This window comes from Salmo trutta, chromosome 21, assembly GCF_901001165.1.
Source record: "Salmo trutta chromosome 21, fSalTru1.1, whole genome shotgun sequence".
In the NCBI taxonomy this organism is placed as follows: Eukaryota; Metazoa; Chordata; class Actinopteri; order Salmoniformes; family Salmonidae; genus Salmo; species Salmo trutta.
In genome coordinates this window covers 13985850-14011828 of record NC_042977.1, presented here as the reverse complement: position 1 = coordinate 14011828, position 25979 = coordinate 13985850, and the positions used below count along the sequence as shown (strand labels likewise).

The 25979-nt window shown below is 42.2% G+C and overlaps 1 protein-coding gene across 2 annotated transcripts in view; it reads right to left on the bottom strand.

Moving 5' to 3' along the window:
- Positions 1-25979, bottom strand: part of LOC115156743 (phosphatidylinositol 3-kinase regulatory subunit gamma) — a 68048-nt gene that overhangs the window by 27013 nt on the left and 15056 nt on the right. The gene's annotated exons all lie outside the window — the stretch shown is intronic.

Here is a 25979-nt window from a genome sequence, read left to right as displayed (position 1 = left end):
AATTGTATATCGTTATATGATGTACAAATAATGGTGCAACACTAATATCAAAAAGTACTTTATAACAAATTAGAGGTCGACGGATTAATCGGAATGGCCAATTAATTAGGGCCGATTTCAAGGTTTCATAACAATGGGTAATCGTTATTTTTGGCCACCGATTTGACAAAATTTTTTTTTACACCGTTATTCAACTAGGCAAGTCAGATTAAGAACACATTCTTATTTTCAATGACGGCCTAGGAACGGGGGTTAACTGCCTTGTTCAGGGGGGATTCATTTTTGCAACCTTCCGGTTACTAGTCCAACGCTCAAACCACCTGCCTTACATTGCACTCCACGAGGAGCCTGCATGGCAGGCTGTTACGCGAGGGCAGCAAGAAGCCAAGGTAAGTTGCAAGCTAGCATTAAACTTATCTTATAAAAAAAGATCAATCTTAACATAATCACTAGTTAACTACACATGGTTGATGATATTACTAGATTATCCTGTTGGGGATAGGGGGCAGTATTTGCACGGCCGGATAAAAAAACGTACCCGATTTAATCTGGTTATTACTACTGCCCAGAAACTAGAATATGCATATAATTATTGGCTTTGGATAGAAAACACCCTAAAGTTTCTAAAACTGTTTGAATGGCGTCTGTGAGTATAACAGAACTCATATGGCAGGCAAAAACCTGAGAAGATTCCTTACAGGAAGTGCCGTCTCTGACCATTTATTGGGCTTCTACACTCTCTCTATTGAAAACTGAGTATCTCTGCTGTAACGTGACACTTCCTACGGCTCCCATAGGCTCTCAGAAGGTGGCAAAAAGCTGAATGATGTCTTTGCAGACCCTGGCTGAAAAACATTAGCACATTTGGATGGTGGTCGATCAGAGTACAATGAGACTGAGGCGCGTGAACAAGGCGACACCATATTTTTATTTTCTCTGTCTTTGAACGTAAACAGGGTTTCCCGGTCGGAATATTATCGCTTTTTTACGAGAAAAATAGCATAAAAATTGATTTTAAACAGCGGTTGACATGCTTCGAAGTACGGTAATGGAATATTTAGAAATGTTTTGTCACGAAACGCGTCGGGCGCGTCACCCTTCGGATAGTGTCTTGAACGCACAAACAAAACAGAGGATATTTGAACATAACTATGGATTATTTTGAACCAAACCAACATTTGTTATTGAAGTAGAAGTCCTGGGAGTGCATTCTGACGAAGAACAGCAAAGGTAATCCAATTTTTCTTATAGTAAATCTGACTTTGGTGAGGGCTAAACTTGGTGGGTGTCTAAATAGCTAGCCCGTGATGGCTGGGCTATCTACTCAGAATATTGCAAAATGTGCTTTCGCCGAAAAGCTATTTTAAAATCGGACATAGCGATTGCATAAAGGAGTTCTGTATCTATAATTCTTAAAATAATTGTTTTGTTTTTTGCGAACGTTTATCGTGAGTAATTTAGTAAATTCACCGCTAGTTTGCGGTGGGTATGCTAGTTCTGAACGTCACATGCTAATGTAAACAGCTGGTTTTTGATATAAATATGAACTTGATTGAACAAAACATGCATGAATTGTATAACATAATGTCCTAGGATTGTCATCTGATGAAGATCATCAAAGGTTAGTGCTGCATTTAGCTGTGGTTTGGGTTTATGTGACATTATATGCTAGCTTGAAAAAATGGGTGTCTGATTATTTCTGGCTGGGTACTCTGCTGACATAATCTAATGTTTTGCTTTCGTTGTAAAGCCTTTTTGAAATCGGACAGTGTGGTTAGATTAACGAGAGTCTTGTCTTTAAAATGGTGCAAAATAGTCATATGTTTGAGAAATTGAAGTAATAGCATTTCTAAGGTATTTGAATAACGCGCCACGGAATTCCACTGGCTGTTGAGTAGGTGGGACGATTTCGTCCCACCTACCCTAGAGAGGTTAACTAACGTGTCCTGCGTTGCATATAATCGATGCGGTGCCTGTTAATTTCTAATCGAATCACAGCCTACTTCGACAAACGGGTGAACAAGCGCATTTGCGAAAAAAGCACTGTCGTTGCACCAATGTACCTAACCATAAACATCAATGCCTTTCTTTAAAATCAATACACAAGTATATATTTTTAAACCTGCATATTTAGTTAATATTGCCTGCTAACATGAATTTGTGTCACTTCTCTAGCGTTCCGTGCAAGCAGTCAGGGTATATACAGCAGTTAGGGCCGCCTGGCTCATTGCGGACTGTGTGAAGTCCATTTATTCCTAAAAAAGGCCGTAATTAATTTGCCAGAATTGTACATAATTATGACATAACATTGAAGGTTGTGCAATGTAACAGGAATATTTAGACTTAGGGATGCCACCCATTAGATAAAATACGGAACGGTTCCATATTTCACTGAAAAGATAAACGTTTCATTTTCGAAATTATAGTTTCCGGATTCGACCATATTAATGACCAAAGGCTCGTATTTCTGTGTGTTATTATGTTATAATTAAGTCTATGATTTGATAGAGCAGTCTGACTGAGCGATGGTAGGCAGCAGCAGGCTCGTAAGCATTCATTCAAACAGCACCTTCGTGCGTTTTTCGAGCAGCTCTTCGCAATTCTTCAAGCATTGCGCTGTTTATGACTTCAAGCCTATCAACTCCCAAGATTAGGCTGGTGTAACTGATGTGAAATGACTAGCTAGTTAGCGGGTGTGCGCTAATAGCGTTTCAAACGTCACTCGCTCTGAGACTTGGAGTAGTTGTTTCCCTTGCTCTACATGGGTAACGCTACTTCGAGGGTGGCTGTTGTCGATGTGTTTCTGGTTCGAGCCCAGGTAGGAGCGAGGAGAGGGACGGAAGCTATACTGTTACACTGGCAATACTAAAGTGCCTATAAGAACATCCAATAGTCAAAGGTATATGAAATACAAATCAGAGAGAGAAATAGTCCTATAATTCCTATAATTACTACAACCTAAAACGTCTTACCTGGGAATATTGAAGACTCATGTTAAAAGGAACCACCAGCTTTCATATGTTCTCATGTTCTGAGCAAGAAACTTAAACGTTAGCTTTTTTACATGGCACATATTGCACTTTTACTTTCTTCTCCAACACTTTGTTTTTGCATTATTTAAACCAAATTGAACATGTTTCATTATTTATTTGAGTCTAAATTGATAGTATTTATGTATTATATTAAAATAAGTGTTCATTCAGTATTGTTGTAATTGCCATTATTACAAATATATATATATTTTTAAGAAAAATAAATAAATAATAATTTTTAAAAAATCGTCCGGTTAATCGGTATCGGCTTTCTTTGGCCCTCCAATAAATCGGTATCGGTGTTGAAAAATCATAATCGGTCGACCTCTATAACAAATGCACTCTCCCACGTTGGATATGGTCGCTGTCCAAGGTTCTGAAACAATCTTCAGTGCGCCGTAGAATTGGTGCCTTTCCCTATGTTATTAGCCTATAGCAAGCTAATATTAGCTGTACAGTAACCACAGTTGGCTACCTAGCTGACTATGTATCAAGCTAGCTGGTGCAGTTATCTACACACTGTAGATATTTATGCAGCTTTGATGGCTTGCAGCGCCAGCAGCAATTTGTTATACTAGCTAGCTAACAAACGTAAGTAGGCGAACTAAGCTTTGCCCGTTTGTTATCCATTCTTTCATTGCTCACACCCTGCACTTTTTTCCAACAGGGAATCCTCGAGATGACTACAAGTCGAGATGAGGACTACAAAAACAGGGACAAGTGGCTCAAATGCCTGCACAGGCTGAGCACAGAGGTGCACTTCTCAGGTATGTAAACTGAATGTGATGATAGTTCCTAATTAGTCATGGGATATCAATTGTGGGCTCCCACTTGTCTGATCTAGGAAGTGGGTTATGTATACTAATGCAAAGTATCTAGTTAATTCAATTCATACAACAAAATGAATTTCAATTCCCATGTAGGTTGTATTATAACCAACACATATATACAGCTCGCACGGTAATACATTCTTTGCGTTTGCAGTGGAAGGGCTGAAAGAACTGCAAGCACAAGATGGTCTGTGCCAAGCGATCTGGATCAGGAGCAGATGTGTATAATTCCAAATGGAAATATTACAGTCAGCTCATGTTTCTACGGGACTCTATAGAAACCAGTGTGAGTACTGACAACCTTGGTGCCAAACTTTCCCTGGCAACCCCTTCAACCCTCCAAGTCAACCCAGCAGGAAGCGAGCCAAACCGGAAGAGCGTGCAGCAGAGGCCATGGAATGTGCACACATGGCTGGTAAGGGTTCGAGACCTGAGGAAGATGTGCAGCGCACATGCTGCATTGGTGATGGTCACCACTTTGACCGGCTTAAGCGGAATAGGCTACCTGAAGACCCTAAACCAGTTTGCCAGAAGACATTCTCCACACACCTCCTCGCTCTGGAAAGGCGGTAGTTCTAGATTTCCTTTTCCTCATCCAGCTGTGTCCAAGGATAAAGGCTGCATGATGTAGGGCTCATCTGCCACCACAACACAGGACACGGGGACCTCTCTTACTGACAGACTTCTTGGAGGCGTGTGGACTGTATTTTCCTCCAGTGTGCTGATCAGGCCGCACCTGGCCCAGACGCCATCGCCGACCCTGCCATCGGTACCAACATCTATATAAATGAACCGCAGATCGGCATCTGCTGGCGCCATAGGCACAACGGAGTTGGTCCCTTTGTAATTATAATAAATGGGAACCAGCATTCGGTGGAGACTGTATGGTGATGTGTTTGCCATTTAGGGAACCAAGACAGTGTGGGTAGTTCCAGCTTTCCCCAAACTTCCTTGGAATGGCCTCCCACTCCTCCACTGTCGTCGGCACTTTCATGTATTCTTGCCTGAGGCTCTCAAACAGGGCGTTGCAGGTCTAAATAACAATTTAAAATACTGTGTTGACTCACACAGACGGTGTATTCTAAAGCAATTTGAAGAAAATGGTGGAAAATATGCAGCCGAAGTCCAACGAGAGCGGATACAAATTCATTGCTTTAAGTAATTATGACAAATGTTAAGAAAATGTTCAGCAATGTAATAAAGTAATGACTTTTCAAATAAGTTACGCTACATGTAATGTTGGCTGACAATTTGTTGGCTACACTATCCTTACGAACCGCATATCATTACAGCAGTAGGTACCGGTATGTTAGCTAGCTACCTAACGTTAGTTGGCTACTAATACATCAAACTTGCCAGTATATTAACTATATGCTACCTAACTACCCAACCTTTGACTTGATTATTCACGTCATTCTTAGCTAAGTGCTATAGTCGTTGTGCGTTCTCAATGGACATAAATTCGCTCTTAGCTATCTACTCCGATTTCAGAGCACTCTCGTTCTGAGTGTGCCAGAGCGCAGAATAACTGATGAATTTACGAACACTCAACACCTGTTGAATATGGCCGGTGTCAGTAAACGTCAGCCAAAAAGCATACTTCATTGTTACCAGGCATCCCGAGTGGCGCAGTGGTCTAAGGCACTGCATCACAGTGCTATCTGTGCCACTAGAGATCCTGGTTCGAGTCCAGGCTCTGTCACAGTTGGCTGCGCCAGGGAGACCCATGGATAGGCGCACAATTGGCCCAGCGTCGTCCGGGTTAGGGGAGGGTTTGGCCAGGAGGGATGTTCTTGTCCATCGCGCACTAGCAACTCCTGTGGCGGCCCGGGCGCAATGCACGCTGACATGGTTGCCAGGTGCACGGTGTTTCCGGGCATTGTGTTTCGGAAGACGCACGGCTCTCGACCTTAGCCTCTTCCGAGTCTGTACGGGAGTTGCAGTGATGGGACAGGACTGTAAATACCATGAAATTGGGGAGACAAAAAACCCCCCACGTTTTTCCTTTTATTGTTACCAGCAGCACAGTTAGTCACCAACGCTCTAGATAACATAAAAACAGCCTAACCAGCTCTGCTAGGGCGAGTAAAATGGCCAGAGTGAGCTGTTCTCTCATTTATGCCTGTAAGTAGCTATCCAGTTAGCTTGTGTGCTTGACTGCCGTTGTGATGGTCAGAACGCTCGGATCAACCCTACTCCTCGGCCAGAGTATCCAGTGTGCGCTCTGAACGCGCCGAGAGGGAAACGCTCAGAATTTACGAATGGACAATCTGACAACAACGTTCTGAATTTACAAAACGTCCAGAGCGCAGACTCTGGGTGTGTTTGTAAATTCAATCTGGAGTGCTAGTGGTAAAATGTCTAGCTAGTAATTTGTTATGCTAACAAGCTAGCGAGAGGTTGCATAGCAACAGCATCAACTTCCGGTAGACAGGCGTAGCGTTAGTATGCTCAACTGAAAGGATACCGTTCGTTTACAGTATACTAAAATGAACTAATAATATGCAGTATATACTGTACACTCATTATGTAGTACACAGTATGTTAGTATGGGTATTCGAACACAGCCAAGGTGTTTGTATGTATTCATTCAACACACACACACACACACACACAAAAAATATAAAAACGCAACATGTAACAATTTCAAAGATTTTACTGAGTTACAGTTCATATAAGTAAAAACAGTTAATTGAAATTGTCTGCGGTTGTGAGGCCGGTTGGATGTACTGCCAAATTCTCTAAAACGACATTGGAGGCAGCTTATGCTAGAGAAATGAACATTCAATTCTCTGGAAACAGCTCTGGTGGACATTCCTGCAATTAGCATGGCAATTGCATGCACCCTCAAAACTTGAGACATCTGTGGCATTGTGTTGTCTGACAAAACTGCACATCTGGTCTTTTATTGTTCCCAGCACAAAGTGCACCTGTGTAATGATCATGCTGTTAAATCAGCTTCTTGATATGCCACACCTGTCAGGTGGATGGCTTATCTTGGCAAAGGAGAAATGCTCATTAACAGGGATGTAAACATATTTGTGCACAATTTTTTTGCCATTTCAGCTCATGAAACATAGGACCAACACTTTTCATGTTGTGTTTATCTTTTGGTTTAGTGTGGGTTTTTTGTTATAATTTTTCTTCCACTGAGATTAAAAATTGTATTTTGTTTAGACCGTTGACAGAAAATGAAAATTAAATCCATTTGAATCCCACTTTGTAACAACAAAAATGTGGATAAAGTCAAGGGGTGTGAATACTATCAGAAGGCACTGTATACGCTTTCTTCCAAATGACCTTCTATGGATTACATTTAATGTTTGCGGTCTAGTTTCGTGAGGAATCACCATATACTCCTCCAGAACGATACCTCTCTTCCATCTCTCCCTCACGCTTGGAGTTGCTTGGGTTTTCGTGCAAATAAATATATATTTTTTTAATCTTCTTTTTGAAAAACAGCTGTGGCCCTGGAGTCATTTTTGAGTTTTTGGTGAGAGCACCAACTCATCATTACGCAATTAGAACTACCTTGGCAGTCTGCGTGCTGGCAGGCAGGCCTGCTAGTCAACATGCCCGGTGAAGCAGCCATATGGGGGGGGGGGTTGGGGGGGGCTTTATAAACAGCTTTATTCATGCTGGAATCGGTAGGCTGTGTAGAAGTTTAAAGGTCTGCTCACAGGCTCACCAGCCGAGCCTCTCTGGCTACCGCCTATTTTTAGACTTCTACACCGAATAAAAATCGTCCTGACATTCAGCAATGTTCACTTAATTGCGAGATTATCAGGCGTAAAAATGTTGCATTTGCTTACCATCTTCTCACAGTGGTTTGTGGAAAGCAGGCAGTGGCACGGCCGACGCAGGTTGGATAAGGCCTTGCTATTTGAAGCAAAAAATATTTTTCAGCTATCCCCTCCATCAGTCTGGTTATGTAAGACATGGCTAGTTCTCCCACATTCATTCCCTCCCTCCCTTTCTGGGTCTCTCTTTACTCATGAGGGCTTTAGAGCCATTCAGCCGAGGATATTTCATGCAGAGAAATGGAGATTAAATTCTTAAAAAGATGGAATACGCAGTAGGGGGAAACGATACCACTGGCCACCTCAGCACCGTTTGTTTTTCTGGGGATTATCTGACGGCTGTCGTGCAGCACGATAAAACAATTGCAGTACATATTGTACTCTAATCGTGTGTGCTTGTTTGCAGTAACTTCTTTGTTGTTGTAATATGCCAAAACGGACTTGGCCGTTTCATCGATAAGGATTCCAGCTTTACGATTGCATTAGTCAGGTTAAACCTTTGAGAAATATATATTTTTTATTCGATTTTTATTTTTATTTTTTTAGGAAGTCAGTCGCGGTCTCAACTTACTGTTGAGAGTTAGAATAATGAATACAAAAGGTGCAATTTAGAAATTTGGTTGTGCATCAGTAGTCACTCAATAACCCCATGTCAGCTAAACATTTTTAAATTGCTATATTAGTCTAGCAAACGAGGGTGGGGCCCATTGATCACCATGGCCCCTCATGATGAGTTCTGTTTTTTTGTGGCCCCCCATCCCTGCTCTAGATAGAACACTATATAGGTGGAGCCATGAAATTTGCCTGGTATGAACTGCTGTCATTATGACAGCAATGTATTACCTTGGCCTATTCCCCCATTCTCTTGGCCAGAGCAGTATTGAGTATTGGGAGTCCCATAGGGCCGTCATTGTAAATAAGAATTTGTTCATAACAGACTTGCCTAGTTAAATAAAAAAATAAAAAATATTTGACTTTTATTACCTAGCTAGAACACCAACATGCAGTGCCGGCGGCAGGTAGCCTAGTGGTTAGAGTGTTGGACTAGTAACCAAACGGTTGCTGGATCGAATCCCCGAACTGACAAGGTAAAAATCTCTCGTTCTGCCCCTGAACAAGGCAGTTAACCCACTGCTCCCTGGGCGCCAAAGACGTGGATGTCGATTATGGCAGCCCCCCGCACCTCTGATTCGGAGGGGTTGGGTTAAATGCAGAAGACACATTTCAGTTGAATGCATTCAACTGACTTGGTATCTTTCCCCTTGACACATTTTGTTGTGTTACAGCCTGAATTTAAAATGAATTCAATTGAAATTATGGGATATTGTGTGACACAATGTCAAAGTGAAATTGTTTTTTTAGAAATGGTTACAAATGAATTAGAAATGAAAAAGCTGAAATGTCTTCAGTAAATAAGTATTCAACCCCTTTGTTATGGCAAGCCTATATGGGTAAAATGTAAAGAAGCAGATGTTGAATATCTCTTTGAGTTTGATGAAGTTATTAATTATACTTTGGTCTGCTAAGATTCTACAGTCACCCTTCATAATTCAGTTGCTGGTGTGTAAGGAAGCCGCTCAAGGATTTCATCATGAGTCTAATGGTGACTTTAAAACAGAGTTTAATGGCTATGACAGGAGAAAACTGAAGATGGATCAACAACATTGTAGTTACTCCACAATACTAACCAAAATGGCAAAGTGAAAAGACAGACTGACTGTACAGAATAAAAATATTCCAAAACATGCATCCTGTTTGCAATAAGGCATTAAAGTAATACCGCAAAAAATGTGGCAAAGAAATAAACTTTCTGTCCTGAATACAAAGCGTTTTGTTTGGTAGCAAATCCAACAACATGTAAGAGTACCACTCTTCATATTTTCAAGCATAGTGGTGTCTGCATCATGTTATGGGTATGCTTGTCATCTGCAAGGATTGGAGGTTTTTTGGGATAAAAAGAAATGGAATAGAGCTAAGCATAGAAAAGAATACTAGAGGAAAACCTGGTTCAGGTCTGCTTTCAAACAGACACTGGGAGACAAATTCACCAGGACAATAACCTAAAACAAGGCCAAATATACACTGGAGTTGCTTACCAAGAAGACAGTGAATGTTTACGAGTGACAGAACTTTCAAGCGGATTTAAGTAAAAACTATATGTCAAGATCTGAAAACAGTTGTCTAGCAACAACCAAATTGACAGAGCTTGAAGAATTTTGAAAATAATTTTGAAAAGAATACTGGGCAAATGTTGCACAATCCAGGTGGTTGTGAGGCCAGTTGGACGTACTGACAAATTCTCTAAAACGATGTTGGAGGAGGCTTATGGTAGAGAAATGAACATTCAATTCTCTGGCAACAGCTCTGGTGGACATTCCTGCAATCAGCATGACAATTGCACTCTCCCTCAACTTGAGACATCTGTGGTGGCCATTTTGTAAAAAAAAAAAAAAAAAAAAAGCACAATTTTGAGTGGCCTTTTATAGTCTCCAGGACAAGGTGTGTAATGATCATGCTGTTAGTCAACTTCTTGATATGCCACATCTATCAGGTGGATGGATTATTTTGGCAAAAGAGAAACGCTGACTAACAGGAATGTAAACAAATTTGTGCAAAACATTTGAGAGAAATAAGCTTTTTGTGTGTAAGGAACATTTCGGGGATCTTTTATTTCAGCTCATGAAACATGTGACCAACACTTAACGTTGTGTTTATATATTTTGTTCAGTGTATATTCACAAAGCAATATAAAGCCTGCAAATAAAAGCGAGCACAGTTCCAGCTGGTCCCTACATCTGCTGCCTAGGACTGGATTGGCATAGCATCCCCTTTCCCTTCGTTGGATTATTTGAAAGCGGGTTCCTGGTAAGGAGAATGGAGCAGAGTAGAGAAAGGCCTCTCCTTTCTGAGAACTGGGGCGGGTGGATAGTTTATAGCTGCCTGGAGACAGTATCAGATGTGTATGTGAACCAGGGAGATGAGGAGGAGGAGTTTGCAAAAATGCCAAGCCATGGTCCACTTCAGCAGGCAGTAAAAGTGAGGCCAGGGAGAGGAAGGAGGAGAAAACCCTCCTTCGCAGAATTATTTTTGCAACACGAGAAACGCTTAATTTTAAAATGTCAAAAGGACAACAGTGGGGCCTTCTGCCTGATTTTGATTTCAAATCTGATGTAATTCCCAACGTGCCTGTGTTTCTCTGGCAAATAGCACATATTTATGTGAATGGAAGTATCTGTAAAAACTAATCTGCAAAGAAAAGGCCTAGGCATACTTGTCTCTTAAAACAGCCAGGACCAAAGTTGAGCGAATTTGAAAAGCATTGAGTCAAGGGATTCTTTCAATTGGCCATTTTATTCAAAGTTACGTTTCCCTGTGAAAGGTGAGGAAGAAACTAGAGTGTACTCGTAACCTATGCCTAGACTGTGCATTCTAGAATACGAATACAAAACCAAGTCATCTTGAAATGCATGAAGAATACAGCCCATACAAAATAAGCCCATTAGATAAAGTAAGGTTCTGTTTTTTTAACAATGCAACTAAACATTAAATCAAGGCTAAATGCTGAATCTCTATCTAAAATAAATAAATAAATATACAGTGCCTTCAAAAAGTATACATACCCCTTGACTTATTCCACATGTTTTTGTGTTACAGCCTGATTCAAAATTGATTCTCACCCATCTACACAATAATACCCCATAATCAGAAAGTGAAAATATGTTTTTAGAAATGTTTGCAAATTTATTGAAAATTAAACACAGAAATATCTATTTATATAAGTATTCACACCACTGAGGCAATACATGTTAGAATCACCTTTGGCTGTGATTTCAGCTGTGAGTGTTTCTGGGTAAATCTATAAGAGCTTTCCACACCTGGATTGTACAATATTTGCACATTATTATTTTTACAATTCTTCAAGCTCTGTCAAATTGGTTGTTGATCATTTCTAGACAGCCATTGAAGTCTTGTTATAGATTTAAGACGATTTAAGTCAAAACTGTAACTAGGCCACTCAAGAACATTCAACGTCATCTTGATAAGCAACTCCATGTATAGGCATGTGTTTTAGGTTATTGTCCTGCTAAAAGGTGAATTTGTCTCCGAGTTTACAGTGCATTCGGAAAGTATTCAGACCCCTTCTCTTTTTCCAAATTGTGTTACATTACAGCCTTATTCTAAAATGGATTAAATAAAACATTTTCCACATCAATCTACACACAATACCCCATAATGACAAAGCGAAAACAGGTTTTTAGAAATGCTTGCAAATGTATTAAAAATAAAACAGAAATACCTTATTTACATAAGTATTCAGACCATTTGCTACGAGACCCAAAAATGAGCTCAGGTGCATCCTGTTTCCATTGAACATCCTTGAGATGTTTCTAACTTCATTGGAGTCCACCTGTGGTAAATTCAATTGATTGGATATGATTTGGAAAATAATACACCTGTCTATAGAAGGTCCCAAAGTTGATAGTGCATGTCAGAGCAAAAACCAAGCCATGAGGTCAAAGGAATTGTCAGTAGTGCTCTGAGACAGAATTGTTAACCCCCCAAAAATGTTACAGCATTGAAGGTCCAAAAACACAGTGGCCTCCATCACTCTTAAATGGAAGAAGTTTGGGACCACCAAGACTCTTCCTATAAATGCCCGGCCAAACTGAGAAATCAGGGGAAAAGGGCCTTGGTCAGGGAAGTGACCAAGAACCCGACGGTCACTCAGAGAGCTCCAGAGTTCCTCTGTGGAGATAGGCGAACCTTCCAGAAAGACAACTGTCTCTGCAGCACTCCACCAATCAGGCCTTTATGGTAGAGTGGCCAGACGGAAGCCACTCAGTAAAAGGCACATGACAGCCCGCTTGGAGTTTGCCAAAGGGCACCTAAAGGACTCTCAGACCATGAGAAACAAGATTCTCTGGTCTGATGAAACCAAGATTGAACTCTTTGGCCTGAATGCCAAGCGTCATGTCTGGAGGAAACCTGGCACCATCCCTACGGTGAAGCATGGTGGCAGCATTATGCTGTGGGGATGTTTTTCAGTGGCAGGGACTGGGAGACTAGTAAGGATCGAGGAAAAGATGAACGGAGCAAAGTACTAAGAGATCCTTAATTCAAACCTGCTCCAGAGCACTCAGGACCTCAGACTGGGGTGAAGGTTCACCTTCCAACAGGACAACAACCCTAAGCACATAGCCAAGACAATGCAGGAGTGGCTTCGGGACAAGTCTCTCAATCTCCTTGAGTGGCCAAGCCAGAGCCTGGACTTGAAACTAGAACATCTCTGGAGCTGTGCAGCGACACTCCCCATTCAACCTGACAGAGCTTGAGATGGTCTGCAGAGAAGAAATGGGAGAAACTCCCCAAATACAGGTGTGCCACGCTTGAAGCGTCATACCCAAGAAGACTCGTGGCTGTAATCGCTGCCAAAGTTGCTTCCACAAAGTACTGAGTAAAGGGTCTGAATTAGGGATGCACGATATCGGAATTGGCCGATATTAGCTAAAAATGCTAACGGCGGCATCGGCTCTATGTATAGTTTAACGCCGATGTGTAAAACCATTGTCAAAGCTGATGTGCATACCTGTATAACATAGGTCGATGAAGTAATGACACCACGAAAAATAAAGTGCTACACGTGCAACAGGGCATTCCTAACCTAGCCCACAATGTCTGCTGTGTGAATCTATTTTGAAGTTTCAAAGGAAGATAACAAAAAATGGCCATATGCAATGTTTGTGCTGCTATTATTTCCCGAGGGGGTAAAGTGAAACCTTTCAATACCACAAACCTAATTACTCATTTTAAAGTGCATCACCCCCAGACGTTCAGCGACTACTTATGACAAAAGCAGAAAACTAAGTGCATACTTCCAACAACTAACAAGTTCAAGTCGAGCAGTCATTTGAAAGAGTAAGAATATTTCAGCGAGACAACTCAAAGGCGAAATCCATTAACACCAAGATAATAGAATTCATTTCCCTTGACAATAAACCTTTCTCTGTCGTGGATGAGGTTGGCTTTCGCCGACTGGTCGAGCACCTCGACCCCTGTACACACTACCAAGTAGGAGCTATTTTTCAGTTGTTGCCCTACCAGAGTTACAGTATTGTTGAAACGCACATCCATGAGCTACTTGCTATGGACGTCACTGCTATTAGCTTCACGACTGACATTTGGATCAGCGATGTCATGAGCATGCCGAGTCTGACAGCACAGTGGGTCGACGAAGGATTTCGTACTGAGGAAAGCAGTACTGCATGCTCAAGAATGTGCTGGTTCTCATACCGCTGCTGCCATTTCAATGGCATTTGAGAACATGTTTGAAACATGAACACACTCCTAGCTCCATTCGAACAACTGACTCGAGAAATAAGCTCCATTTACACTTGGATCTTGCAGCTAGCTAGCTGCTAGCCGAGTGACTATTGGCTAACGTCGATCCCGGAGCAAACATCAATTATTCCGGAGCTAGCCAGCTGAAGAGTTCCATCAGCCACTCCCTGGCTACAATCACCTATCCGGACCCGTTTTATTGCCGATGCGGAGCCCCACCAGGCCTTCACGACTGGACTACCGACGTTATCAGCCCGAGGGAGTTATCCAACTGGCCCCTCCGTCGAGACGTAACCTGAACGCCCATCTGCGGCCCGCTAATCGTTAGCTGTCTTATCGGCTGCTATCTGAATAGGTCTATCAGACAATTTTCTTGGGCCACTATACCTATTTTGCCAATTGGATTGGTCCCCTCTAATCTACCGACGGAAACGCACAAGGTGGCTAAAAACAGACCATATTCTGCCAGCTTGCTACCCATGGCCCGGCTAGCTGTCTGGATCGCCGTGACCCCAACCAACCTCACTACTCACTGGACCCTTATGATCACTCGGCTAAGCATGCCTCTCCTTAATGTCAATATGCCTTGTCGATTGCTGTTATGGTTAGTGTTTATTGGCTTATTTCACTGTAGAGCCTCGAGCCCTGCTCATTATACCTTATCCAACCTCTCAGTTCCACCACCCACACATGCGATGACATCACCTGGTTTCAATGATGTTTCTAGAGACAATATCTCTCTCATCATCACTCAATGCCTAGGTTTACCTCCACTGTATTCACATCCTTCCATACATTATACCTTGAAGCTACTTTATCGCCCCCAGAAACCTGCTCCTTTTACTCTCTGTTCCGGACGTCCTAGATGACCAATTCTCATAGCTTTTAGCCGTACCCTCATCCTACTCCTCCTCTGTTCCTCTGGCGATGTAGAGGTGAATCCAGGCCCTGCAGTGCCTAGTTCCACTCCTATTCCCAGGTGCTCTCTTTTGATGACTTCTGTAACCGTAATAACCTTGGTTTCATGCATGTTAACATTAGAAGCCGCCTCCCTAAGTTTGTTTTATTCACTGCTTTAGCACACTCTGCCAACCCGGATGTCCTAGCTGTGTCTGAATACTGGCTTAGGAAGACCACCAAAAACTCTGAAATCTCCATCCCTAACTACAATATTTTCAGACAAGATAGAACTGCCAAGTCGGCGGTGTTGCAATCTACTGCAGAGATAGCCTGCAGAGTTCTGTCCTACTATCCAGGTCTGTACCCAAACAATTTGAACTTTTACTTTTAAAAATACACCTCTCTAAAAACAAGTCTCTCACCGTTGCCGCCTGCTATAGACCACCCTCTGCCCCCAGCTGTGCTCTGGACACCATATGTGAACTGATTGCCCCCCATCTATCTTCAGAGCTCGTGCTGCTAGGTGACCTAAACTGGGACATGCTTAACACCCCAGCCATCCTACAATCTAAGCTCAATGCCCTCAATCTCACACAAATTATCAATGATAATATTGAACTCATCCCACCAGTAGAGGATGCCTGGTAATACTTTAAAAGTGCCTTCCTCCTCATCTTAAATAAGAATGCCCCATTCAAGAAATTTAGAACCAGGAACAGATATAGCCCTTGGTTCTCTCCAGACCTGACTGCCCTTAACCAACACAAAACCATCCTGTGGCGTTCTGCATTAGCATCGAACAGCCCCCGTGATATCCAGCTTTTCAGGGAAGTTAGAAACCAATATACACAGGTAGTTAGAAAAGCCAACGCTAGCTTTTTCAAGCAGAAATTTGCTTCCTGCAACACAAACTCAAAAATGTTCTGGGACACTGTAAAGTCCATGGAGAATAAGAGCACCTCCTCCCAGCTGCCCACTGCACTGAGGATAGGAAACTCTATCACCACCGATAAATCCACTATAATTGAGAATTTCAATAAGCATTTTTCTATGGCTGGCCATGCTTTCCACCAGCTACCCTTACCCCGGTCAACAGCACTGCACCCCCCACAGCAACTCGCCCAAGCCTTCCCCATTTCTCCTTCTCCCAAATCCAGTCAGCTGATGTTCTGAAAGAGCTGCAAAATCTGGACCCCTACAAATCAGCCGGGCTAGACAATCTGGACCCTTTCTTTCTAAAATGATCTGCCGAAATTGTTGCAACCCCTATTATTGGAAAGCAGCTGCGGTCATCCCCCTCTTCAAAGGGGGTGGGACACTTTTGACCCAAACTGTTACAGACCTATATCTATCCTACCCTGCCTTTCTAAGGTCTTCGAAAGCCAAGTCATCAAACAGATTACCGACCATTTTGAATCCCACCGCACCTTCTCCGCTATGCAATCTGGTCATGGGTGCACCTCTGCCACGCTCAAGGTCCTAAACGATATCTTAACTGCCATCGATAAGAAACAATACTGTGCAGCCGTATTCATTGACCTGGCCAAGGCATTCGACTCTGTCAATCACCACATCTTCATTGGCAGACTCAAAAGTCTTGGTTTCTCAAATGATTGCCTCGCCTGGTTCACCAACTACTTCTCTGATAGAGTTCAGTGTGTCAAATCGGAGGGCCTGTTGTCAGGGCCTCTGGCAGTCTCTATGGGGGTGCCAAAGGGTTCAATTCTTGGGCCGACTCTCTTCTCTGTATACATCAATGATGACGCTCTTGCTGCTGGTGAGTCTCTGATCCACCTCTACGCAAACAACACCATTCTGTATACATCTGGCCCTTCTTTGGACACTTAACAACCCTCCAGACGAGCTTCAATGCCATACAACTCTCCTTCCGTGGCCTCCAACTGCTCTTAAATACAAGTAAAACTAAATGCATGCTCTTCAACCGATCGCTGCCTGCACCTGCCCGCCCGTCCAGCATCAATACTCTGGACAGTTCTGACTTAGAATATGTGGACAACTACAAATACCTAGGTGTCTGGTTAGACTGTAAACTCTCCTTCCAGACTCACATCAAACATCTCCAATCCAAAGTTAAATCTAGAATTGGCTTCCTATTTCACAACAAAGCATCCTTCACTCGTGCAGCCAAACATACCCTCGTAAAACTGACTATCCTACCGATCCTTGACTTCGGCGATGTCATTTACAAAATAGCCTCCCAATACCCTGCTCAATAAATTGGATGCAGTCAATCACAGTGCCATCCGTTTGTCACCAAAGCCCCATATACTACCCACCACTGCGACCTGTATGCTCTCGTTGGCTGGCCCTCGCTTCATATTCGTCGCCAAACCCACTGGCTCCAGGTCATCTACAATACCCTGCTAGGTAAAGTCCCCCCTTATCTCAGCTCGCTGGTCACAATAGCAGCACCCACCTGTAGCACGCGCTCCAGCAGGTATATCTCTCCTGTACATAGACCATCTATAATTTAGCCCAAACAACTACCTCTTCCCCTACTGTATTTATTTAGCTCCTTTGCACCCCATTATATCTATTTCTACTTTGCACTTTCTTCCACTGCAAATCTACCATTCCAGTGTTTTACTTGCTATATTGCATGTTCTTCGCCACCATGGCCTTTCTTGCCTTTACCTCCCTTATCTCACCTCATATTGTATATAGACTCATTTTTCTACTGTACTATTGACTGTATGTTTGTTTTACTCCATGTGTAACTCTGTGTTGTTGTATGTTTCAAACTGCTTTGCTTTATCTTGGCCAGGTCGCAATTGTAAAATGAGAACTTGTTCCCTCAACTTGCCTACCTGGTTAAATAAAGGTGAAATAAAAAAAAGTTAAAAAACTGCGTCTGCAGCAGACATAATACCCTCTGTCATGGTATTGAAACGCCTGCTCAACAACACTGCCCACACAGACCGTGGGGTTAAAACTTGCAAAAATACTCTACTAGAGGCTGTGAACAAGGGATTGGGTTACGTTCTCTCTGAGTCTCTTTACTGTGTTGCCACCATGCTCGATGCTAGGTACAAGGACCGCTACTTCGATGCAGACAAGAAACAGGGTTTACGTGAAATGTTACAGACACAGCTGGACAAGATGGAAACGGACACAGTGACAGTGCGCACCGAGGACGAGGACTAACGATAGATGAGGCCACGGACCGACATAGTTGAAACTTCCCTGATTGACATGTATGATGAAATCAGCTTCATTAAATAGTACCTGCAAAACACCAGTCTCAACATCAACAGTGAAGAGGTGACTCCGGGATGCTGGCCTTCTAGGCAGAGTTGCAAAGAAAAAGCCATATCTCAGACTGGCCAATAAAATGAAAAGATTAAGATGGGCAAAAGAACACAGACACTGGACAGCGGAACTGCCTAGAAGGCCAGCATCCCAGAGTCGCCTCTTCACCATTTACGTTGAGACTGGTGTTTTACGGGTACTATTTAATGAAGCTGCCAGTTGAGGACTTGTGAGGCATCTGTTTCTCAAACTAGACACTAATGTACTTGTCCACTTGCTCAGTTGTGCACCGGGGTCTCCCACTCTTTCTATTCTGGTTAGAGACAGTTTGTGCTGTTCTGTGAAAGGTGTAGTACAAAGCATTGTATGAGATATTCAGTTTCTTGGCAATTTCTCACATGGAATAGCCTTCATTTCTCAGAACAAGAATAGACTGACGAGTTGCATAAGAAAATTATTTGTTTCTGGCCATTTTGAGACTGTAAATCAAACCCACAAATGCTGATGCTCCAGATACTCAACTAGTCTAAAGAAGGCACATTTTATTGCTTCTTTAAATCAGAACAACAGTTTTCAGGTGTGCTAACATAATTGCAAAAGGGTTTTCTAATGATCAATTAGCCTTTTAAAATGATAAACTTGGATTAGCTAACTCAACATGCCATTGGAACACAGGAGTGATGGTTGCTGAAAATGGGCCTCTGTACGCCTATGTAGATATTCCATTAAAAAAAAAAATGTTAAAAGCCGTTTCCAGCTACAATAGTCAATTACAACATTAACAATGTCTACACTGTATTTCTGATCAATTTGATGTTATTTGTTTTAAACATTTTTTTGTTGCTTTTCTTTCAAAAACAAGGACATTTCTAGGTGACCCCAAACGTTTGAACAGTAGTGTGTGTGTGTGTGTGTGTGTGTGTGTGTGTGTGTGTGTGTGTGTCTGTGTGGTCACACACGGAGTAGTAATTAAAAAAATGTAACCTATGACTTGTTTTAAGCACATTTTATTTATGCTTGCCATAAGAAAAGTGTTTAATACTTATTGACACAAGACATTATCTTTTCACTTTTAATTACATTTGGAAACATGTGGGAAGTCAAGGGGTATGAATACTTTCTGAAGGCACTGTACATATGAGAGAAAAAAAAAAGTGTACACAACGAGTAGGCTTCACTCGGTCAATCTATTCACACAACTAGGGCCTCCATTTCTTGAGGAAGATAAAGATTATATCTGTAAAATGTGGACCTACCCATTCCTAATCTACAATGCATTGTTGGTGCTGTGCCAAGCCCTACTCCCTCCCTTCTGGCTCCACTGTCTCTGTTGGCAGAGCATTTGGCATGACTCCCCAGCTCTACCCAAATCAGAGAAATCTCTGCTGCCCAACTGGTTTCTCTCACCGATCATCAACTCTGAGGAGGACCTCTCCTGACAACCCAGTCTGACCTAGGTCTATACATTTACAAGGACTGGGAAGTGCCAGGGATCTCACGGTGCGATATTGTCGGGATACTTATGTATTGCAATTCCCACAATTCTATATTCAATGTGATTTGATACTGCGATTTTATTGCGATGATGTTCCAAACATATGGCTCACTATACTGCCCTACCAAGCAAAAAGGCAGTAACTGCTCATAGCGTGGAACTGAGAAAAATTGCTTTTATTTACCTTGGTTTTACAGTAACTTTATGCAGTTACTGCTAACATGATCCCCATTTTCTTCAAAACACAATAAAGGCAGGATACTTGTCCACATGATTAAGCATGTATTTAATGTAACAAAAAGGACTAACTCTTTTTCAACCAAATGAGCAGTTACTGCCTTTTTGCTTGGTAGGGCAGTACAGGTTCGCTGCAGAGACGAGAGAGCATGAGAAAATTCGTTTTGATCAGTCATGGAAATAAAAGTGCTGAAAACATGTTAGCTCAGCATTTAGAAAGAAGATGAAGAACAAGCTTTAGGATGAAAAAAAAATACTGGATTTATTGCACAAGAACTGCTGTCTAGCGCTAGCTAACGCCACCTAGCAACAACCAAAAAGTATCCAAAACGATCGACTCCCTTGATAAAGATGAGCAAAAAAGACAGGATAAAATACAAACACTAAGCAATATTCTATGAAAAAAAGGGGCAAATTATATTATACTAATACAATTTCTCAGAGAATTATAAACTCAGCAAAAAAAAAGGAAACGTCCCCGTTTCAGGACCCTGTCTTTCAAAGATAATTTGTAAAAATCCAAATAACTTCACAGATCTTCATTGTAAAGGGTTTAAACACTGTTTCCCATGCTTGTTCAATGAACCATAAACAATTGATGAACATGCACCTGTGGAACTGTCGTTAAGACACTAACAGCTTACAGATGTTAGGCAATTAAGGTCACAGTTATGAAAACTTAGGACACTAAAGAGGCTTTTCTACAGACTCTGAAAAACACACAAAAAGAGATGCCCAGGGTCCCTGCTCATCTACGTGAACGTGCCTTAGGCATGCTGCAAGGAGGGATGAGGACTGCAGATGTGGCCAGGGCATTAAATTGCAATGTCCGTACTGTGAGACGCCTAAGACAGCGCTACAGGGAGACAGGACGGACAGCTGATCGTCCTCGCAGTGACAGACCACATGTAACATCACCTGCACAGGATCGGTACATCCGAACATCACACCTGCGGGACAGGTACAGGATGGCAAAAACAACTGCCCGAGTTACACCAGGAACGCACAATCCCTCCATCAGTGCTCAGACTGTCCGCAATAGGCTGAGAGAGGCTGGACGGAGGGCTTGTAGGCCTATTGTAAGGCAGGTCCTCACCAGACATCACTGGCAACAACGTCGCCTATGGGCACAAACCCACCGTCGCTGGACCAGACAGGACTGGCAAAAAGTGCTCTTCACTGACGAGTCACGGTTTTGTCTCACCTGGGGTGATGGTCGGATTCGCGTTTATCGTCAAAGGAATGATCGTTACACCGAGGCCTGTACTCTGGAGCGGGATCGATTTGGAGGTGGATGGTCCGTCATGGTCTGGGGCGGTGTGTCACAGCATCATCGGACTGAGCTTGTCGTCATTGCAGGCAATCCCAACGCTGTGCATTACAGGGAAGGCATCCCCCTCCCTCATATGGTACCCTTCCTGCAGGCTCATTCTGACATGACCCTCCAGCATGACAATGCCACCAGCCATACTGCTCGTTCTGTGCGTGATTTCCTGCAAGACAGGAATGTCAGTGCTCTGCCATGGCCAGCAAAGAGCCCGGATCGCAATCCCATTGAACACATCTGGGACCTGTTGGATCAGAGGGCTAGGGCTAGGGCCATTCCCCCCAGAAATGTCTGGGAACTTGCAGGTGCCTTGGTGGAAGAGTGGGGTAACATCTCACAGCAAGAACTGGCAAATCTGATGCAGTCCTGCAGTACTTAATGCAGCTGGTGGCCACACCAGATACTGACTGTTACTTTTGATTTTGACTCCCCTTTTGTTCAGGGACACATTATTCCATTTCTGTGGAACTTGTTCAGTTTATGTCTCAGTTGTTGAATCTTGTTATGTTCATACAAATATTTATACATGTTAAGTTTGCTGAAAATAAACGCACTTGACAGTGAGAGGACGTTTCTTCTTTTGCTGAGTTTATATTTTATTTAACAAGTAATACAAAATAAAATATGTTTGTATTATTCCCACCCCTGTTTCCAATACTTGCAGCCAAGTTTCACTCTCCTGGCAGAAGCAACCAGGTTTCTGGCTAAAATGTCCAGGTACTTGGTAAAGTTCATGATGCTGTTGGTTTTAACAAGGCCCCAGGGACCAGTGGAATCAAAATAGCCCCATAACAAAGATCCACCACCAGTAAGTATTAGGAACCTTTCTGCATAAGCCTCCGTTTTTTCCCAACACCAAACATACCAATGGGGTGCGTGGCATAAGAGCTCTATTTTCATGTCGTTAAGCGTACTTTACCAAGTACCAGGACAATTTGGCCAGAAAACCTGGTTGCCTCTGCCAGGAGGCTGAAACTTGGCTGCAAGTGTATCTTTCAGCAAGACAATGACCCCAAGCACACATAAAAAAAACACAAAGAAATTGTTAAATTGACCACAAAATCAATTTAAGTCACAAAAGTCTCCGTACTTGAAACCCACTGAAAACCTGTGGTTTGAATTGATCCCTCTTAAAAATGTGTTCTCCAATCTCATAAAACGTTTGAGGAAAAGTGTCAATTAAATGAAGTAATTAGGCCCTAATCTATGGATTTCACATGACTGGGCAGGGGCACAGCCATGGGTGGGGACAGGCAAATGCAAATTTCAAGATCTTTGAAGGTTTCTTCAAGTGCAGTTGCAAAAACCATGAAACACTCTGATGAAACTGGCTCTCATGAGGACCGCCACAGGAAAGGAAGACCCAGAGTTACCTCTGCTGCAGAGGATAAATTAGAGTTACCAGCCTCAGAAATTGCAGCCCAAATAAATGCTTCACAGAGTTCAAGTAACAGACACATCAACATCAACTTTTCAGAGGAGACTGCGTAAAAATCAGGCCTTTGTGGTCAAATTGCTGCAAAGAAACCACTACTAAAGGACAACAATAAGAAAGAGAGACTTGCTTGCGACAAGAAACACGGTGGAAATCTGTCCTTTGGTCTAATGAGTCCAAATTTGAGATTTTTGGCTACAACACTCTATGTCACAAAGACATGGCATGTGAACGGATGATCTCCGCATATGTGGTTCCCACCGTGAAGCATGGAGGAGGTGTGATGGTGCTTTGCTGGTGACACTGTCTGTGATTTATTTACAATTCAAGGCACACTTAACCAGCATGGCTATCGCTGCAGAATGCTGTGGTACGCCATCCCATCTGGTTTGAGCTTAGTGGAACTATCATTTGTTTTTCAACAGGACAATGACCCAACACACCTCCAGGCTGTGTAAGGGCTATTTGACCAAGAAGGAGTGATGGAGTGCTGCATCAGATGACCTGGCCTTCACAATCACCCAACCTCAACCCAATTGAGATGGTTTGGGATGAGTTGGACCGCAGAGTGAAGGAAAAGCAGCCAATAAGTGCTCAGCATATGTGGGAAATCCTTCAAGACGTTTGGAAAAGCATTCCAGGTGAAGCTGGTTGAGAGAATGCCAAGTGTGCAAAGCTGTCATCAAGGCAAAGGGTGGCTACTTTGAACAATCTCAAATCTCAAATATATTTTGATTTGTTTAATCTGTTAGGGCTAGGGGGCAGTATTTACACGGCCGGATAAAAAACGTACCCGATTTAATCTGGTTATTACTACTGCCCAGAAACGAGAATATGCATATAATTATTGGCTTTGGATAGAAAACACCCTAAAGTTTCTAAAACTGTTTGAATGGCGTCTGTGAGTATAACAGAACTCATATGGCAGGCAAAAACCTGAGAAGATTCCAAACAGGAAGTACCCTCTCTGACCATTCCTTGGGCTTCTTGGCTCTGTTTATTGAAAATTTAGGATCTTTGCTGTAACGTGACACTTCCTACGGCTCCCATAGGCTCTCAGAACCCGGGAAAAAGCTGAATGATGTAATTCCAGCTGCTGGTTGAAAAACTTAAGCGCGTTTGGATGGTGGTCGATCAGAGGACCATCAGACTGAGGCTCGTGCACGAGGGGATCCCATGTTTTTATTTTCTCCCTCTTTGAACGTAAACACGCTTTCCCGGTCGGAATATTATCGCTTTTTTACGAGAAAAATGGCTTAAAAATTTATTTGAAACAGCGGTTGACATGCTTCGAAGTACAGTAATGGAATATTTAGAATTTTTTTGTCACTAAACGCGTCGAGCGCGTAACCCTTATTTACCCTTTCGGATAGTGTCTTGAACGCACGAACAAAACGGCGCTATTTGGATATAACTATGGATTATTTGGGACCAAACCAACATTTGTTATTGAAGTAGAAGTCCTGGGAGTGCATTCTGACGAAGAACAGCAAAGGTAATAACATTTTTCTTATAGTAAATCTGACTTTGGTGAGAGCTAAACTTGGTGGGTGTGTAAATAGCTAGCCCTGTGATGCCGGGCTATCTACTTAGAATATTGCAAAATGTGCTTTCACCGAAAAGCTATTTTAAAATCGGACATAGCGAGTGCATAGAGGAGTTCTGTATCTATAATTCTTAAAATAATTGTTATGTATTTTGTGAACGTTTATTGTGAGTAATTTAGTAAATTCACCGGAAGTTTGCGGGGGGTATGCTAGTTCTGAACGTCACATGCTAATGTAAAAAGCTGTTTTTTGATATAAATATGAACTTGATTGAACAAAACATGCATGTATTGTATAACATAATGTCCTAGGGGTGTCATCTGATGAAGATCATCAAAGGTTAGTGCTGCATTTAGCTGTGGTTTGGATTTATGTGACATTATATGCTAGCTTGAAAAATGGGTGTCTGATTATTTCTGGCTGGGTACTCTGCTGACATAATCTAATGTTTTGCTTTCGTTGTAAAGCCTTTTTGAAATCGGACAGTGTGGTTAGATTAACGAGAGTCTTGTCTTTAAAATGGTGTAAAATAGTCATATGTTTGAGAAATTGAAGTAATAGCATTTCTAAGGTATTTGAATAACACGCCACAGGATTCCACTGGCTGTTACGTAGTTGGGACGATTTCATCCTACCTACCCTAGAGAGGTTAAAAAAAATGGGTTACTAAATGATTCCATATATATGTGTAGTTATAACATAGTTGTGATGCCTTCACTAGTTTTCTACAATGTAGAACATAGTCAAGATAAAAAAAAAAAAACTTGAATGAGTAGGTGTCCAAACTTTTGACTGGTACTGCATCTGTAACAAATCGATATTTGGGAGTCAAAGTATCGATATAATATCATCCAAAATTATACCCCCCCCCCCCAAAATTCACTCCAGCTTACCCTTAAGCTCTACCATTGCTTCTTTTCAAGTAAAACATTCATCATGTTCATTTCCAGGTAGCATAATAAAATGCTTGCAGGATTCCAGTTAAAATGTCACGCATGACAGATGAGTTCGCAGCAGGCCTGTACTCGGGCTAAATAGGCCTGCACTGGCATGCTTACCAAATGAGTGAACACGAATTACAAATGAGTCACTGTACAGCCTAAGTGATGAAAACCTAAATCGCCAAAACGACAGGCAATTCAAAGTTCATGATGTGTTGGGAGATGGTGCTAAGCGCATCTTTCACTAAAGGGCAGAAGGGAGCTTTGGGGGAACATTACTTTTGACAGAGAAGGAATGTGTATTTTCATCCAGACACAAATCACATAAGTGGCCAGATATCTTTTTTTTGTTGTATTCATTTTGGCCCGATGAACCACTGGCATTCCTAATAAAGAACGAATGCGAGGGAGTGAGAGAGAAAACTAGGAGTGGAGAAGAACTAGCAAATGCATAAGTTGGCCTTGCTGAGGAAGGGCCAAAGCCAAGGGTATATTTGAGTTGGCCGGGCACCTCAGTAAAAATACTTCATGAATTTATATTAAATCATCCATATATTTATGCAGTAATATAGTAGTTGCGAGATTAAATGGCCGGAGAGTTTATCGCTTGGTGAAACAATGTGATATTATGTTCCCTGACAATTTGGCTTATTCATAATAAATTAAACTGGAACATTCCTGTACTCAGGAGCAGCCCATTAGAAATGCAAACTCAGTTCCTAAATGACTTAATAACCTCTCATATGTGTATAGGGAGTTTAGTCAAATCAGTGTAATGGGTATATAAAAAGTTTGCGTCGTACCATAAAGCTAGGGTTGGTGGATA